Genomic DNA, 17,039 nt, shown 5'->3' on the forward strand with positions numbered 1-17,039 from the left:
TAACTCTTGCATTAGAGAGTTGGACAGAAAAGGGATGAGAGTTTGCTGCCAGACGGGTGCTATGCGCCCGTCGTAGAGGTGGAGGAATGCAAGCAGACAGTTCAGCAGAGCAGTGACCATTAAAGTAGCGATAGAAAAGAGATAAAGATGCAACAGTGTGGCGAAGAGACAGAGGTTGAAGGGAGTCAGTAAGAGAAGGAGAGTTAATGAGACGAAAAGCCTTTGACTCCACCCTATTGAGAAGAGCTGCATGTGGGGAGCCTCCCCACACATGAGAGTTGTACTCCACACAGGGGCGGATAAAACCTCTGTATAGAGTCAACAATTGTGCAGGGGTAAAGAAAGAGCGGAGTCGGCTTAGCACACCCAATCTCTTGGAAGCAGATTTTACAAGAGATGTAATATGGTCTTTCCAAGATAAGTCCCGAGTAAATGAAACCCCAAGCATGTTCAAGGATGATGCAGGATTAAGCTGAATATTATTAAACATTAATGGGTATACCTGTGGAAGATTTTGTCGGGTTGATAGGTGTAAGAACTGAGTCTTAGATGCATTAAAGACAACCATATTATTTTTACCCCAGTCAGCGATACGAGCCAAGTCAGACATTAGGTGTGCCATAGCCTCATCCCTTGTTTCTTGAAGTAACTGCTGAGATGGGCGTTGCGGGAACCGAATGGAAAGGTGAAGGGTGGAGTCATCAGCGTATGAGTGGATAGGGTTAGATGTACAGCTTAGAAGATCATTGATGAATAAAAGGAAGAGAGTTGGTGATAGGACAGGAGCCCTGAGGAACACCACTGCTGATAGATCTAGGAGAAGAACGATGGCCGTCTACAACAGCGGCTATAGAACTACCAGAAAGGAAGCTAGCGATGAAGGCACAGATAGAAGGATAGAAACCGTAGGAGGGCAGTTTGGAAATTAAAGATTTATGCCAGACTCGATCGAAAGCCTTTGAGATGTCAAGTGCAATGGCAAAGCTTTCGCCAAAGTCCCGAAAGGAGGATGACCAGGAGTCTGAAAGGTAGGTGAGAAGATCGCCAGTGGAGCGTCCCTGACGTAACCCATACTGACGATCGGAAAGAAGGTTGTGATAGGAAAGATGCCTTAAAATTTTTCTATTAAGAATTGACTCGAAAACTTTTGAAATACAGGACGTTAAAGCAATTGGACGATAGTTGGAGGGTTGGGAGTGGTCACCCTTCTTTGGGACTGGCTGAATGAGAGCAAACTTCCAGCAAGAAGGAAAGGTACAAGTTGACAGACAAAGGCGAAAGAGTTTGCCTAGGCAGGGTGTAAGCACAGAAGCACAGTTCTTGAGAACAACAGGAGGGACCCCATCAGGCCCATATGCCTTGTTAGTGCTGAGGCCAGTGATGGCAGAAAATACATCAACTGAAGAAATTTTAATGTCAGCCATGAGGAAGTCAGAGGGGAGAAATGATGGAGGAACAGCACCGGAATCGTCTAAGGTGGAATTGGAGGAGAAAGTCTGTGCAAAGAGATCTGCTTTATCAGTAGAAGAAATAGCTACAGAACCATCAGAGTAGAAAAGAGGAGGGAAGGATGATGAGGTAAAGTTGTTAGAAAGATTTTTGGCAAGGTGCCAGAAGGAGCGGGAAGAATTCGAGTTGGAGAGTTGAGAGCATTTAGTATGGATGAAATTATTTTTAGTAGAGCGAAGAACAGACTTAGCACGATTCCGGGCAGAAACGTAAAGATGATGTGATTCAGGGGTGGGTTGGCTCTGGTACCTTTTGTAGGCCTTCTCCTTGTTGCGGACAGCATTAGAACATGCGTGATTAAACCAAGGCTTTCTTGCGTTAGTCAAAGGATATGAGAAAGGAATGTATGCTTCCATGCCCGAGAGAATAACCTCCGTAATGCGCAAGGCACACTCAGATGGCTCACGGCCATGGAAGCAATAATCATTCCAGGGAAAATCAAAGAAGTACTGCCTGAGGGCCTCCCAGTTCGCGGCTCCAAAATGCCACAGACGACGTTTCCCTGGAGGGTCCACAGGCCGTACCGGAGTGATAGGACAGGTTAAGGTAATAAGGTTGTGATCGGAGGAGCCCAACGGAGAGAAAAGATTAACAGAGTAAGCAGAAGGATTAGTTGTGAGGAAGAGGTCAAGTATGTTGGAGCTCTCTCCAAGGCGGTCAGGAATACGGGTAGGGTGCTGTACAAGCTGCTCTAGGTCATTAAGGATAGAAAAGATGTAGGCTTGTTCACCAGGTGGATCCGTGAAAGGAGAGGAGAGCCAAAGGTGGTGGTGAACATTGAAATCTCCAAGAATGGAGATTTCAGAGAAAGGAGAAATGGACAGAATGTGTTCCATCGTAGAAGTAAGATAGTCGAAGAATTTTTGATAGTCAGTAGAATTAGGGGATCAGTAAACAGCACAGATATATTTAGTCAGAGAATGACAGGAAAGCCGAAGCCAGAGTGTGGAGAATTCAGAAGAATCAAGTTCAGGAACACGAGAGCAAGATAAGTCGTTGCGCATGTATACACAACAGCCACCTTTGGCTTTGAAATGAGTATAGAGAAAGTAGGAGGATACAGAAAAGGGTTTGCTGTCGGTTGCCTCAGACAGCTGAGTCTCCGTCAGAAAAAGAAGGTGAGGTTTAGAGGAGGAGAGGTGGTGCTCAACAGAGCGAAAGTTAGATGAAAGGCCGCGAATGTTGCAGAAATGAAGAAGAAGTCAGACAGTGGTTCCAGGCACCTCGAGTCGTCACCGGGAGAGGGGCAGATGACGGGGGCATTTATGGTCCTCCCCCCCTGGGGACTCCGAGGCTTGATTAGTAGACGCCATTTTTGTTGATTTTTGAATAGGAAGTGTAGTGTGTACTGTGCATGTAGTTTGGTGAAGATAGTTAGAGAAATTTGTACTGGAGAGTATGCTGGCCTACTCTCTGTGTAACTGAGACACTGAAAAAGTTCAGCAAAGGGGGATGGTCAGGAACTAGTCCTGAGGGCTGATGAAACGGGAGCTCCAGCTCTCCCTGTCATCAGCTTTCCATCCACCTCGGGAGTACTGCCCTGCTCGACTGGTGCTACAGTCTACTCCTCAGAACCATTGTCGCTTACTATAAAGTATGCTTGCACCCAGTCGGCTTGTACAGGCCGATTACACTTGGTTCACAGACTACACACACATCCAAAGCCACTACAACACTACAATTACACTTACAAGCACTTCTCACCCAACATTCAATCTCTACCAGACAGCCTAAGCCACTTGGTAGAGATACATTGGCTGTATCGCCCTGACTTCGGTCAGGATAGGCCGGCCTGACAGGTCCTGCAGTGGATACTCAAATGGCTGATTATATATATATATATATATATATATATATATATATATATATATATATATATATATATATATATATATATATATATATTAGGGTGGTCCTAATTCTCGATCTTGCGAATTTTTAGGACGATACCCCCTGAAATCCTTCTATATATCACGAAAACATGTCATGCAAAATATTTTTCAAAAATATTTATTTTTAGAGGTCGCTCATCGGCCTTTTATGTTATTAGGTATCGCCACATTCAGCTTGTCACATAGAGTTGTCACAGAGATGTCTTTCACACAATTTCGGTGTCTTGAAACTACTCAGTTCTGCATTGTACAAAGATTTAAATTCATATCACCTAGGCAGATCACGCTGCCTACTGTGAACCGGGCGTGGCAGATAGATAATTGTCGTTAGACCTCATGACTTGGTTATGCTGCTGATATTCGTAGTGGCGATAATTTACTAGATTTTAATGACAATTTGGTATCTAACAGTGTTTCATTTACTTGTTAAGTGCATAGAGATGTCACTGTTGTGTACTGATGGCATACAGTGACAATCTAATTGCACCCTTTAATTGCATGTTTTCTGCTTTTACAGGCAATCTTACATAATTACTGATACCTGGTTGAACTGTGTTGATTCTGGGCGAATATGGCTTCGACGAGTGGGAGCACTGATGGTAAAGGCAGGAACCTGTCTAGGACTCGGTCTGATGTCTACTTGCTCGACAAGTTGGAAGGTGATATCAAAGGATCCAAATTGCCTTCAAACCGCCAAGCCCTAGGTTATCTTTTGCACTTCCACCTGAAGCAGAACAAGACAATTAAAACAGCAGTGACAGCTACAATTGATAAAGTGGAACAGTTCTGGGAGAATTCCCGTATTCCAGTTCGACAAACATGCAATTCCACGAAAAAACTGGAGAGATTTTGCTTCAATGGCAATCCCTTGAGAAAAACAAGGGAAGGACAACACCAGGGTGAGCAATTATTTAAAGATACTTTGGGTGACCTTTTCGATAATGCACATGCTGAAGCCCTGAAACTGATCATAATAGAAGAGGACAAGCAGTTTCTCATCAGTCAGCGTATGAATGGTCAGCCGGGGGCAATGGCAGGTATCGACAAGACCCTAAGTATCAAAGAAACAAATAAGTGCCTCCGTGAGTATATGGAGCTGAAACGAAGAGAAAAGGCCGGCACTGCATTTGCGCAGGCTCAAGAAATCGCTAGATTGGAGAGCAGCAGCAGCAGTACTTTGTCATCTGGGGATGAGTTCAGTGGTAACTGCATGACTTCTGTAAATGAAGAAATAAATGTAAGTCTTCTTCACCACCCAAACGTGGTCAGAAAGTTGTGCTGAGTAAAAATTTGTCAGCCACTCTGGATCGATATCAACTGTCTGATCGCGCTGCTCTGATGATTCTCGGAGAAACAGCAAAAGCTTTGGGTCATGATCTCGGTTCATTAATTCTGAACTGCAGCAGCATCAGGCGACAGTGACAGAAATGGCGCAAAGACACGGCAATGAGCATAATGAATGAGTGCGCTCCGGACGGCGTAATCGTCATACACTGGGATGGAAGCTTCTTCCAGACCTCATCAACAATGAAAAAGTGGACCGACTTCCGATCATCATCTCGTCAAGTGGTAATTCTCAGCTATTAGAAGTCCCAAAATTAGAATCAGGGACTGGTTTGCAGCAAGCACAAGCCGTGGTCAGAGCACTGAAGTGGTGGGGAGTTGCAGAAAGGGTCCAAGGCATCTGCTTCGACAAGCACAAACACGGTTCGCCACAAAGGAGCATGCATTATGATGGAACAGCTACTGGACAGGGAACTCTTGTACCTCGCCGGCCGGCATCACATCTTAGAACTACTTGCAGGAACTGCTTTCAAGGCAGCCATGCATGTTGAACAGGCACCAGAAGTACTGCTCTTCAAGCGATTTCAAACTTTTTGGAGTTCAGTTGACCAGGAGCACTTCCAAGATGCATTATCTGATGAAGTGGTCACAGCTCAACTTGAAGATATCAAGGAGGAGGTCCTGACCTTTGTTTTCATTACACTTATGCACAAGCAGCGTCGAGATGATTACCGTGAGCTGCCATCTTCCTCGGTTCATCACATCCACGAGGTACTCATTTTCATAAGACCAGCGTGGTGCATCAAGCACGATGGCTGTCAAAGGTAATCTACACATTCAAAGTGTGGATGTTTCGTTCACAGTTTACTTTGACCATCAGTGAAGAGCGTGGTCTCCGTGACCTGTGTGTGTTTTACACACGCTGGTACATCAGGACCTGGCTAACAGCACCACTCGCAGTGAGCGCCCCACAGAACGACCAGCATCTGCTGCAGGCCATAGTAGACTATGCCACCATCAGCAATGAGATTTCCAGAGTAACAGCTCAGAAAATTGCCTCTCATTTGTGGTATTTGAACGAAGAACTGGTGGGTCTTGCACTGTTTGGTGATAAGGTCAGTCAAGAAGTCAAGAAACAGATGGTGCAAGCTATGAATTTCAATGATGGTATGGAGGATCCTCCCAAGTGAGTGACCGTTGCGATTGGTGACGTTCGAGGATGACTGTCGCTGATTTCACCACGAAGCAGACAAAGAACTTCTTCAAAAAACTGAATATCGATGATGACTTTTTGAAGTTACTGACCAATGGTACGAAGATCGTACATACGGAAGGCGCTGGCATGTTTGCAAAAACTCGCAATAACCAATAATCACTCTGAATGAGCAGTTGCACTGATCGAGGATTTCTCCGGTCGTCTAACGAAGGATGAAGACCAACTGCAATACATCCTACAAGTTATGGCCGACCACAGGCGCAGAGTTCCTCATGGAGTTAAGCGATGCCTGCAGCAATGAATGGTCAATGATTTGGTTGGCGACATATTGGTCATTTAATAATGCAGAAGTGACAGTATTGATAGCTGGTTACTGGTATTACAATTAAGTGTTCATCAAAAATCTAAAACTTGCTTTGAAGGAATTCAGATTAGTTAAAAAATATATCTACCTTTTTCCAGAATTAACCGTTTGTGACCTTCTATGAGCTAATATCGTATCTGAGAAATTCATAAACGTCAGAAAATTTTAGATACAAAATTCTCTGAATATAGCCTACATGGTTTGACTCTTATACAGTGATATTCAAGGGCAATGAGCAACCTCTAAAAATTATTTGTCAAAAATATTTCGCATACGGTATTTTTAACCTATTTAGAATATTTTGAATGGGTATGGCATTTGAATTTTCGAAATCGAATTCTGGCCCTACTGTATAATGACCACCCTAATATATATATATATATATATATATATATATATATATATATATATATATATATATATATATATATATATATATACTTAAATAATAAACTTAATGCTTTTGCTGCTACAGGATTTAGCTCCTTTCTTCGGAATACCTCCCCCTCTGCTCTGAGAACGAGCATTACCGGACTTCTCTCTATTTTGTGGTCTCTTCGTACATGTTCTGTGTTCAGTGCATATACATTTTGCACTACACTAGCGTACGATTTGTCACTGAAAATGAAATTTGCAATTGGTCTTTATCAAGCACAGTTCTTTATTGATGTTCACTGAAGGAACATATTCATCACTGAAAGACTTAATTGTAGCACACCCCACAAGTATTTGGCTTGAATTCCAAACACTCAATCCAAAGTGACCAACTGCAGCTTACTACCCTCTTCTTGCCTATTTTTTTTTTTTTTTAATTACATTCTACCATTATTAATGTATTCAGAGGGTTATGATTTTTTATTACTTTCTCTATACTTTCACAAAAATTTTCTAATTCTCCAGTGTCATAAGCTGATGTTGGTGCATAGAACAGGATTAGCTTCATCTTGTTTCTCTAGGCCTACTACTTTCTCATATACAATAAAGAATTCTTCATTGATGCCACTTACGTATTTGCTGACCAGAAGTACTACTCCATGTTCCCTCTATTCTTGTTTACATCTGTTGGCCAATATGTGACAATCAGACAATTCTGACCTCACTAAGACCTACGATATCCCCATTTACTTTTCGTACTTCTTGAAGAAGAATGGCTAACTTACCTTTACTAGCAATTGCTTGGATATTGAAAGTTCCAACAATCTACTTCCAAAGGCGTTTAGCATTCCTCCACGAGAGGTTCTTTGCACACTTGTTCTGAAGCAGGTCTGACCCGTGCCACGATCAGCTCCTACATTAGTGCTGGATATTACGAGCAGAGATTAGGTAGAACTAGTCATAGTGATTTACAGAGGTTTAAATTGATACCTTGCAAAGCTGGCTAAGGCAATTACCCTGAGAGAAACATTTTTCGTTTGATCCCTAACAGTGAACCAGCTTAACATGGTTGTACATGACTAGTATAGCTCCACTGATCACTGGGATGCACGAGGTTCTTCGCCACTTCAAGGCACTGTTCCTTCAAAGAAGCTTTCCCTATAATGCTGAATTATGTACTAAAAAAAAATAATGAAATAATCGATGAGTAGGTTTTTTGTAACTATTACTTTCCTTAGCATGCTGAAACATTTACTTTTTAAAAAGTCGTTTATTTGCACATTCTTTGTTTCATTCACATTTCCTCTTTCTCCTAACTTTAGGGGCGCATGCATATTCTTATCAAGTTCCAAAATCAGTGTGATAAGAACCACTGTTTTTCTTCAGTTTCTTCCTTGTTTCTTTCTTCCAAACATTTCCCGGCTTGGTGACATCTTTGTCTTTGTTCACCAGTTCACCTTAAACATGGTACACATACTCCTTGACCAATTACATTCAGAAAATAGTTTTGTTTTCATCTTCTTGATGTAGACCGTTTTAAGGGACGTATGTGGTCAAAGATCAAGCCATGCCAACACACAAACTGGGGGATACTACATTCTTGACTTAATTAATCATAATGACAATTTGCATAGAAGTATGTCATTGCATTAAAGCTGGGTGAAGACAGTCTCCTGAGATGTTGCCAACCATTATTCCCCATCTGTATTAGCTCTGATGATCATTGTCATTCGTAAGTGAGCAACATCTTTTTCACTAATACTACCATCTCACACCATGTGTAGGTAGGAATATGGATGATGATGATGATGATGATGATGATGACTGATGATGATGATGATGATGATGATGATGATTAGTAGTAGTAGTAGTAGTTTTATTATCATAAACTAGATGATACTGATTTGTAGATCAGGTGCGAGTTCACCATAATATAGTTACTGCAGCACAGCAGTTAAACTACATAAAAAAAAAAAAACACATTGCCACCATCCCATAACAACCACACAAAACAATTGTACCAGCCCCACACCACAACCACCACACCATAGCACACACACACACACACACACACACACACACACACACACACACACAACCAGAATCAGTACACAATAGCTATTAGGACTCCATATTATAATTACAAATCATAATAGATAGATAGATAAATAGATAGATAGAGAGACAGATAGAAGCAGGGAGTCAGATGATGAGAAGGTATTGTGTCTGCGAGAATCGATCAATGCTAAACATGCTTACACACTCTTAACTCAAGGAATGCTTGATAGGCACACGACAGAGCCTAGTGACCATACACACACATACACACATACTCACACACAGGCTTCTAGAACTTTCCATCACAGGGAACACACGTGATACATCTTCTGTTTCACCAGAATTTAGGAAAGAGAGCTCAGACGGAGGTTAGCCATAGAACAGGCAGGTAATGGGGAGAAGGGCTTAGCAACTTGAGAGAGAGAGAGAGAGAGAGAGAGAGGGAGCGAGAGCGAGACAGAGAGATAGCTAGCGGGACTCTATACTTCGCTCTGTGTGAGAGACTTGTTAATATTTCCAAGACAAATAAAAATAGTACCATACTATTCATTACCTCTCCTGTCACTACATGACAAATGGGAAAGAAGATTATCTACTACAAGCTACTCCAGTATAATAACCGCTCGTCCACAAGTCCAATATATATAAAACTCCACTATAACTCAACCACAAAGGAACCACAAAGTCTTTTATGACATTTGGTAGCAGCGAATCTACGGACATCGTCTCCGAATCAAAAGCAAATTTCTACAAAAGCAGGCGAGACTCTACAAGATTAGCTTCAGTTCTACGGTGATTCCTACAAAATACAGCCTACAATGCAAATAGCCGACAAGTCTACAAAACAACTCTATAATCTTCACGTAACTTCAAGCAGCAACAAGAAGAATATAAAACAAAGCAAGTAAAGAAGAGGAAAGACCAAAGCAACAAGCACACTCTCTCCCGCCTGACGCAGAGGTCAAGACACGCAGCAAAACACCAGAGCCACATTTATAACGCGACTTACTTACCTTTCTTCACCCAGCTTAAGCATCGCTACTCAGTATTCACCACAGCTACCAGTGTGGGAAGCCGACGTCACCATGTGCTGAGACGACAACACGTTAATCAACCCGCGAAGGACAACGCTATCACCACGTGCAACACCACTCACACCATTTCCACCACGGTAAAAATTAGTGAGTTACATAGTTACTTCATTTATACAATACACAGTGATAGACAATAAGCTTCTGCACAAACATATAAAACGTGTTGTATAGTTACAGCTTAAATACACATACTTACTACAGTTATCTGCATAACTCAAACACTAAATAATCACCAACAATAAATATTCTACACTGTATATATTCATTCATTTACTATAACATTTATTTACTACCAACGAGTGTTACCATTTATACCTACATAAAATACGTGTTGCATACATACAGCTATACATTATTACATCTACAAAGTAATAAAGAAAATATACCATCACAGTTACTCAGTGAGCGATTAAAAGAACTGTATTTAACATTTATTAATTAAAGCTACCTAGTGGAAACAGATAAATTAAGTTACAAGGAAAACCAGAAAAGAAAAACAAAAACAAAATGGCCAACATAAATGACGTTAGCAAGAGTGAACATCTTCAACACAATCGTGAAGACAATGATTTCCACACAGTGCTGACACACATATTACCCACGATAGGTACAAGTAAGCAACAAGTCAGTGTGTATAGTTAATACTGTATATAGTGTATATATTTTTTATATAAAATAACAAAATATGGGACTATATAATATCATTTTCAATAATACCTGTGCATTATAACCTAAACCTTAAACAAGGATCCCAAGGAAATTAGCCAGTAATTATGCAACCATGAACAACATGGAAAAAGCGTACACAAGCGAAGAAAAACAAACTATAGAAAATCAATACATACAAAAAAAAAAAAAAAAAAAAAAGTAAGAAAGAAAAAAGAGGAATAGAGTAAGATCACATAACAAACAAATGAAAATAAGTGTAAGTGTTACTACATATGCCAAAATACCACATAAACTACAAACAAAAAGCGAATCGTTGTCTCCACAAGCAAGTGGCATGACACATCACATCATCGACCGCAGCATATGTTAGGACTGCAATTATTACAATTATGTAACTCCATATTATAATTATGTAACGACAAACGATTGCATTATGTTACACTTATTACAATTATGTAACTACAAACGATATGTAACAATTATTTAACGACAAACGATTGCATTATGTTACACTTGCTACAATTATGTAACTACAAACGATATGTAACAATTATGTAACTCCATATTATAATTATGTAACGACAAACAATTGCATTATGTTACACTTGCTACAATTATGTAACTACAAACAATATGTACCAATTTATGTAACAGTTGCATTAACAAGATGTAACTTTTATGTAGCTTTAACTACAATTATGTAACTACAAACGATATGTAACAATTATGTAACGACAAACGATTGCATTATGTTACACTTTGCCAATTAACAGTTGCATTAACAAGATGTAACTTTTATGTAACTTTAACTACAATTATAAGGCCAAGACACTTATGTAACAGTTGCATTAACAAAATGTAGCTACAGTTATAAGGCCAACACAGTTATGCATTTCACTACAATAACCCAAGTACATACTGTATTACAGTTAAATAATTTACTTTAATGCATTTATTCAAATATGTATACAACTTGTTTAAAATGTAATATTACTGAATAATCACTATTTACTATGAATATTATATGTATACAATATTTATACAATTATGTTACTTTTACAATATTATGTATTTCACTTAATTAACTTATAGGTTAATTATAATGTGTATATAATATGTATTAATATGTTATGACTATTAACTGTCGATGGTACGCCATTTTCGCGTGACCGAGCAGATATTAGGACTCCATATTATAATTACAAATCATAATAGATAGATAGATAAATAGATAGATAGAGAGACAGATAGAAGCAGGGAGTCAGATGATGAGAAGGTATTGTGTCTGCGAGAATCGATCAATGCTAAACACGCTTACACACTCTTAACTCAAGGAATGCTTGATAGGCACACGACAGAGCCTAGTGACCATACACACACATACTCAAACACAGGCTTCTAGAACTTTCCATCACAGGGAACACACGTGATACATCTTCTGTTTCACCAGAATTTAGGAAAGAGAGCTCAGACGGAGGTTAGCCATAGAACAGGCAGGTAATGGGGAGAAGGGCTTAGCAACTTGAGAGAGAGAGAGAGAGAGAGAGAGGGAGCGAGAGCGAGACAGAGAGATAGCTAGCGGGACTCTATACTTTGCTCTGTGTGAGAGACTTGTTAATATTTCCAAGACAAATAAAAATAGTACCATACTATTCTTTACCTCTCCTGTCACTACATGACAAATGGGAAAGAAGATTATCTACTACAAGCTACTCCAGTATAATAACCGCTCGTCCACAAGTCTAAAATATATAAAACTCCACTATAACTCAACCACAAAGGAACCACAAAGTCTTTTATGACATAGCAACTGAATCAAACCACCCCCCTTATATTGGCAAAACTACAATCAGCAAACGATACCAACTACCATGCCACACAAAACAACCATACAAGAAATGACTTCACTAAAATCTTCACACCAACTCGTCCCATAACAACTGCCACAATAAACAGTACACACTTCACCACAACCACAAGACTTTGAAGACTATAACCACCATCACAAACCCAGCAAAGCACAACCACCACACCAACATAACCACAAGCACCATACAATCACCAACACACCACCACTACCACAACCACATCAATACCAAAGCATAGTGGCCGCACACCACTATAATCACATAACCAGCACACGACAGCCACAGTTAACCTACCACTACGGCCATAACCACTACAGCACCATCACCACTGCATCAAAAAAGAAAACACCACCATAACCACAATTCCACCATAACATAACCACAACGACCGTATCACCAAAACATAGCCACCACAACACCGTCAGCATAACATCATCACCAGAAAAACACCACACCACAACTACATATGCAGTGACCATACCAATGTAACCACAACATCAATGCTACAAAATATAGCAGTCTTTCCAAGTACGGTAGCAAGGGAGTAGACTGTACCACCAGCTGAACAGAGCGGTTATCCCAAGTTGGGTGGAAAGCTGATGACAGGGAGGGCTCGAACTTCCGTTTCATCAGCCCTCAGTACTAGCTTCTGACCATCCCTCTTCTCTGACCTTTTTCAGTGCTTCAGTAGCACAAAGAGCAGTCCAGCTTACTCTCCTGTACAACTTCCTCTATCAACACAAAACTACATGCACATTACACACGACACTTTCTGTTCTTAATTGTAAAAAAAAAAAAGTGGCAACTCAACAACCAGCCTTGACGTTCCAGGAGGGGGGAGGGGGCATTAGAGCCCCCACCACCCATTCCTCTCTCTGTAACGGCACTGTAAAGTGCATAGAACCATTGTCTGACTCACTCCATGTTCAATTCTGTATTATTAGTGGCCTTTCTTCAAAGTTTCTCTCTGTTAAAGACAACCTCTCTTCCTCTAAACATCACTTTCTCTTCCTCACTGAGACTCAATTGTCAGGCTACTGATAGCAAACCCTTCTCTGTGTGATCCTATTTTTTGTATACTCACTTCAAACCGAAGGTGGGTGTTGTGTTTATAAGCACCCAACGATATATTGCTCTCGTGTTCCAGAACTTGAATCTTCTAAATTCTCTACTCTTTGGCCTCGGCAATCCTGTCATTCTCTAACTAAATATATCTGTGCTGTGAACTTATTTCCAAATGCTACCTTGTAAGAAAATTCTTTGGCCATCATGTTTCTAAGACGGAACACATTCTATCAGTTTCTCCATTTCCTGCCGTCTCCATTCTAGTTGAATTCAATGTCCGCAACCACCTGTGGCCTTCCTCTTCTTTCACTGATCCACCTGATGAACATGCCAATATCGTTAATATCCTGCATGATCTAGAGCAACTTGTACAGCACCGTACCCGTATCTCTGACTGGATTGGCGTGAGAGTTCCAACATACTTGACCTCTTCCTTGCAACAAATCTGTCTGTTTACACTGCTATTTTTTTCTCTCTGAAGGGCTCCTCCACTCACAACCTTATCTCCTTTACCTGTCCTGTTGCTCCAATAAGGGTTGTGGACCGTCCTAAGAGGCAATAGCTTTGGCCCTTTTGAGATGCTGATTGGGAGACCTTCAGGCAATACTTTGTTTCTTCTATGACCGAGAGTCATCTGAGTGTGCATCGCACATTACGAATGTTATTAATCGGGCATAGACGCATACATTCCATTCTCTTATCCTTTGACTTATAATTGGTTTAATCAGGCTTGTTTTAATGTCTTCCACAAGAAGAAGGCCTGCAAAATGTATTGGAGCCAGCCTACTCCTAATCTCATCTCATTTACATCTATGCCGGGAAACATGCTACATCTGCTCTTCACACTGCTAAGAAATATTTCATACTTACTAAATACTCTGAACTCTCTGACTCAAATTCTTCCTGCACCCTCTGGCACCTTGCCAAAAGTCTTTCTAAAAGCTTTATTTGATCATCCTTCCCCTCACTCCTCTGCTCTAGTGGCGTTATAGCTGTTTCCTTTACGGAACACGTAGAACTCTTTGCACAGGCATTCTCCTCCAGTTCCACCTTAGATGATTTCGATCCCGTTCCTTCATGACTACCCTCCTCTGACTTCCTCATAACTTATATTAAAATTTTTTCAAGTATGTACTTTCTCCCATCACTGGCCTCAGGACAAACAAGGCATATGGACATAACGGGGTCCCTCCAGTGGCGGATTAAGGGTGGGGCGTTAGGGGCGGCCGCCATGGGCCCAGGCCCAAAGGGGGCCCATACAGTCTGCCAGACTGCCAGTCGTATTTCTGATTTTCGATTTTTCCACCATACAAAATGCCAGTAATTTTTCTAATTTCCTATTTTCTATTTAATGTTATTTTTAGAATGTAATTTAGCAAATGAGTTCTTGAATAAAAATAAGAAAAATTTACTCCATATAATCTTTGGGTATAGTTAAATCACGTAAATGTATGAGGTTGTTACCACTACCAGATATTCAACTATGTTACTCCTTAAATTCCCGATTTCAGTTTTCTGTCATCAAAATGTACAGTTAAACGTTATACTATGTCATTTGTTTAAGGATTTTTATGAATCTTTTTAATTCAGGCAAGAATTACAAGAGTTTAATTAAATAATTAACTTTTCCCTAGTGTTAATAATTATACAATTTGATTAGTCACGTACTCACATCGACATGAGCAAAACACTTTGGGTCAGCTGGCGTCCCATCCAAGTTTGTTGGCAGCAGTTGGACATTTTTATATAAATAATTGTACCCTTTTGAGGTTAGTTCAACTTCTTTTAATCACATTTGTTCACTTTATATAATATGTATCATGCATATCATTATTTTCATTTTAATAAAACTACTTATTGTAATATCAGTTTACTATGTCATGGTACTATTTGATAAGACGTGTGTGTGTGTGTGTGTGTGTGTGTGTGTGTCATGGGGGCCCATGATTGCCTCACCGCCCTGGGCCCAAAACACCCTTAATCCGCCTCTGGGTCCCTCCTGTTGTCCTCAAAACCTTTGCTTCTGTGCTTACCTTCTGCTTAAGTAATTTCTTTTACCTATGTCTGTCGGTTGTACTTTTCCTTCTTGCTGGAAGCTTGCTCTCATTCAGCCTCTCCCAAAGAGGGTGACTATTCCCAACCTTTGTAACTATGGTCTAATTGCTTAACCATCTTGTATTTCTAAAGTTTTTAAATCAATTTATAACTAGAAAAATAGCACCTTTCGTAACATAGCCTTCTTTCCCATCACCAGAATGGGTTTCTTCAGTGATGCGCCACTGGTGATATTCTCACCTTCCTCTCAAATTCCTGATCATTCTCATTTCAGGAATATGGCAAACTCTGCCATTGCACTTGATATCTCAAAAGCTTTCGACCTAATATAACATAAACCTTTAATCTCCAGACTACCCTCTTTCGGTTTCGATTCTTTCACCTGTGCCTTCATCTCTGTCTTCCTTTCTGGTCGTTCTGTCGCTGCTATTATAGAGGACCGCCTTTATTATCTTAAAGTTATTAATAAGGGTGTTCTTCAGGGTTCTATCCTATCACCAGCTCTGTTTCTTTCATTCATAAATTACCCTCTAAGCTGTAAATCCAACTCCATCCACTCATACGCTGATGACTTCATCCTTCACCTTTCCATTCACTTTTTGCAGCGTCCATCTCAGCAGTTATTTCAAGAAACAAGTTTGAGGCCATGACACACTAAATGTTTGACTAGCCTCGTTTATCTGTTTTTCTGCTTGAAGTAAGAGTAATCCATTTTTTTTTTTTACACAGCCAAAACTCAGTTCTTACATCTTCCGACTCGTCAAAATGTTCCACGTGAACATTCTTTAATATTTCACAATATTCAACTCTATCTATCTATCTATCTATTGCCAGACGCCTCAATCCCGTTTGGGGTGGCCACAAACGAATCGCCTCCAAGTCGCCCTGTCCCCCGCCATTTCTCTGCCCTGCTCCCAACTCACACCCCTCTCTCTCATATACCTCTCCACCCCATCCCTCCATCTCATCCTCGGCCTCCCCCTCCCTCTTCCCCCCCTCCACCTCACTCACATACACTCTCTTCGTCAGTCTTTCACCCTCCATCCTCTCCACATGGCCAAACCACCTCAATGTGTTCCTCATAACGCTTCCTATCACATCCACATCCACACCACAACGCTCCTTTATATCTTCATTCGTCAGCCTGTCTCTCCACGTGACTCCACAGGCTCCTCTTAAATAACTCATTTCCACTGCTCTCACTCTTGACTTGTGTCCTTCCAACAATGTCCAAGCTTCACTTCCGTACGTTAGAGTTGGTATCACACTACTGTCATGCAGTAACTTTTTCACTTCCATGCTCACTTCCCTGTTTCTTATCACTGCTTTCAAAGAACCAGCAACTTTTCTTCCCTGCTGTACCCTTTCAAGCACTTCACCCTCCAAACCTCCATCCTTACTCATCACACTACCCAAGTACTTAAACGTACTCACATTTTCCAATTCCTCACCATCCAACCTCACTGTACATTCACTGACTTCACCTCTCTCAAAGACCATCACTATACTCCTCCCTACATTCACCTTTAGATTCTGTTTCTTACACACTTTCTCAAACTCATCCACCAAGCCTTGCAGCTCCCCTTCATC

This window comes from Coenobita brevimanus, chromosome 45 (assembly GCF_032717465.1).
Source record: "Coenobita brevimanus isolate Jiangsu-jjx chromosome 45, ASM3271746v2, whole genome shotgun sequence".
In the NCBI taxonomy this organism is placed as follows: Eukaryota; Metazoa; Arthropoda; class Malacostraca; order Decapoda; family Coenobitidae; genus Coenobita; species Coenobita brevimanus.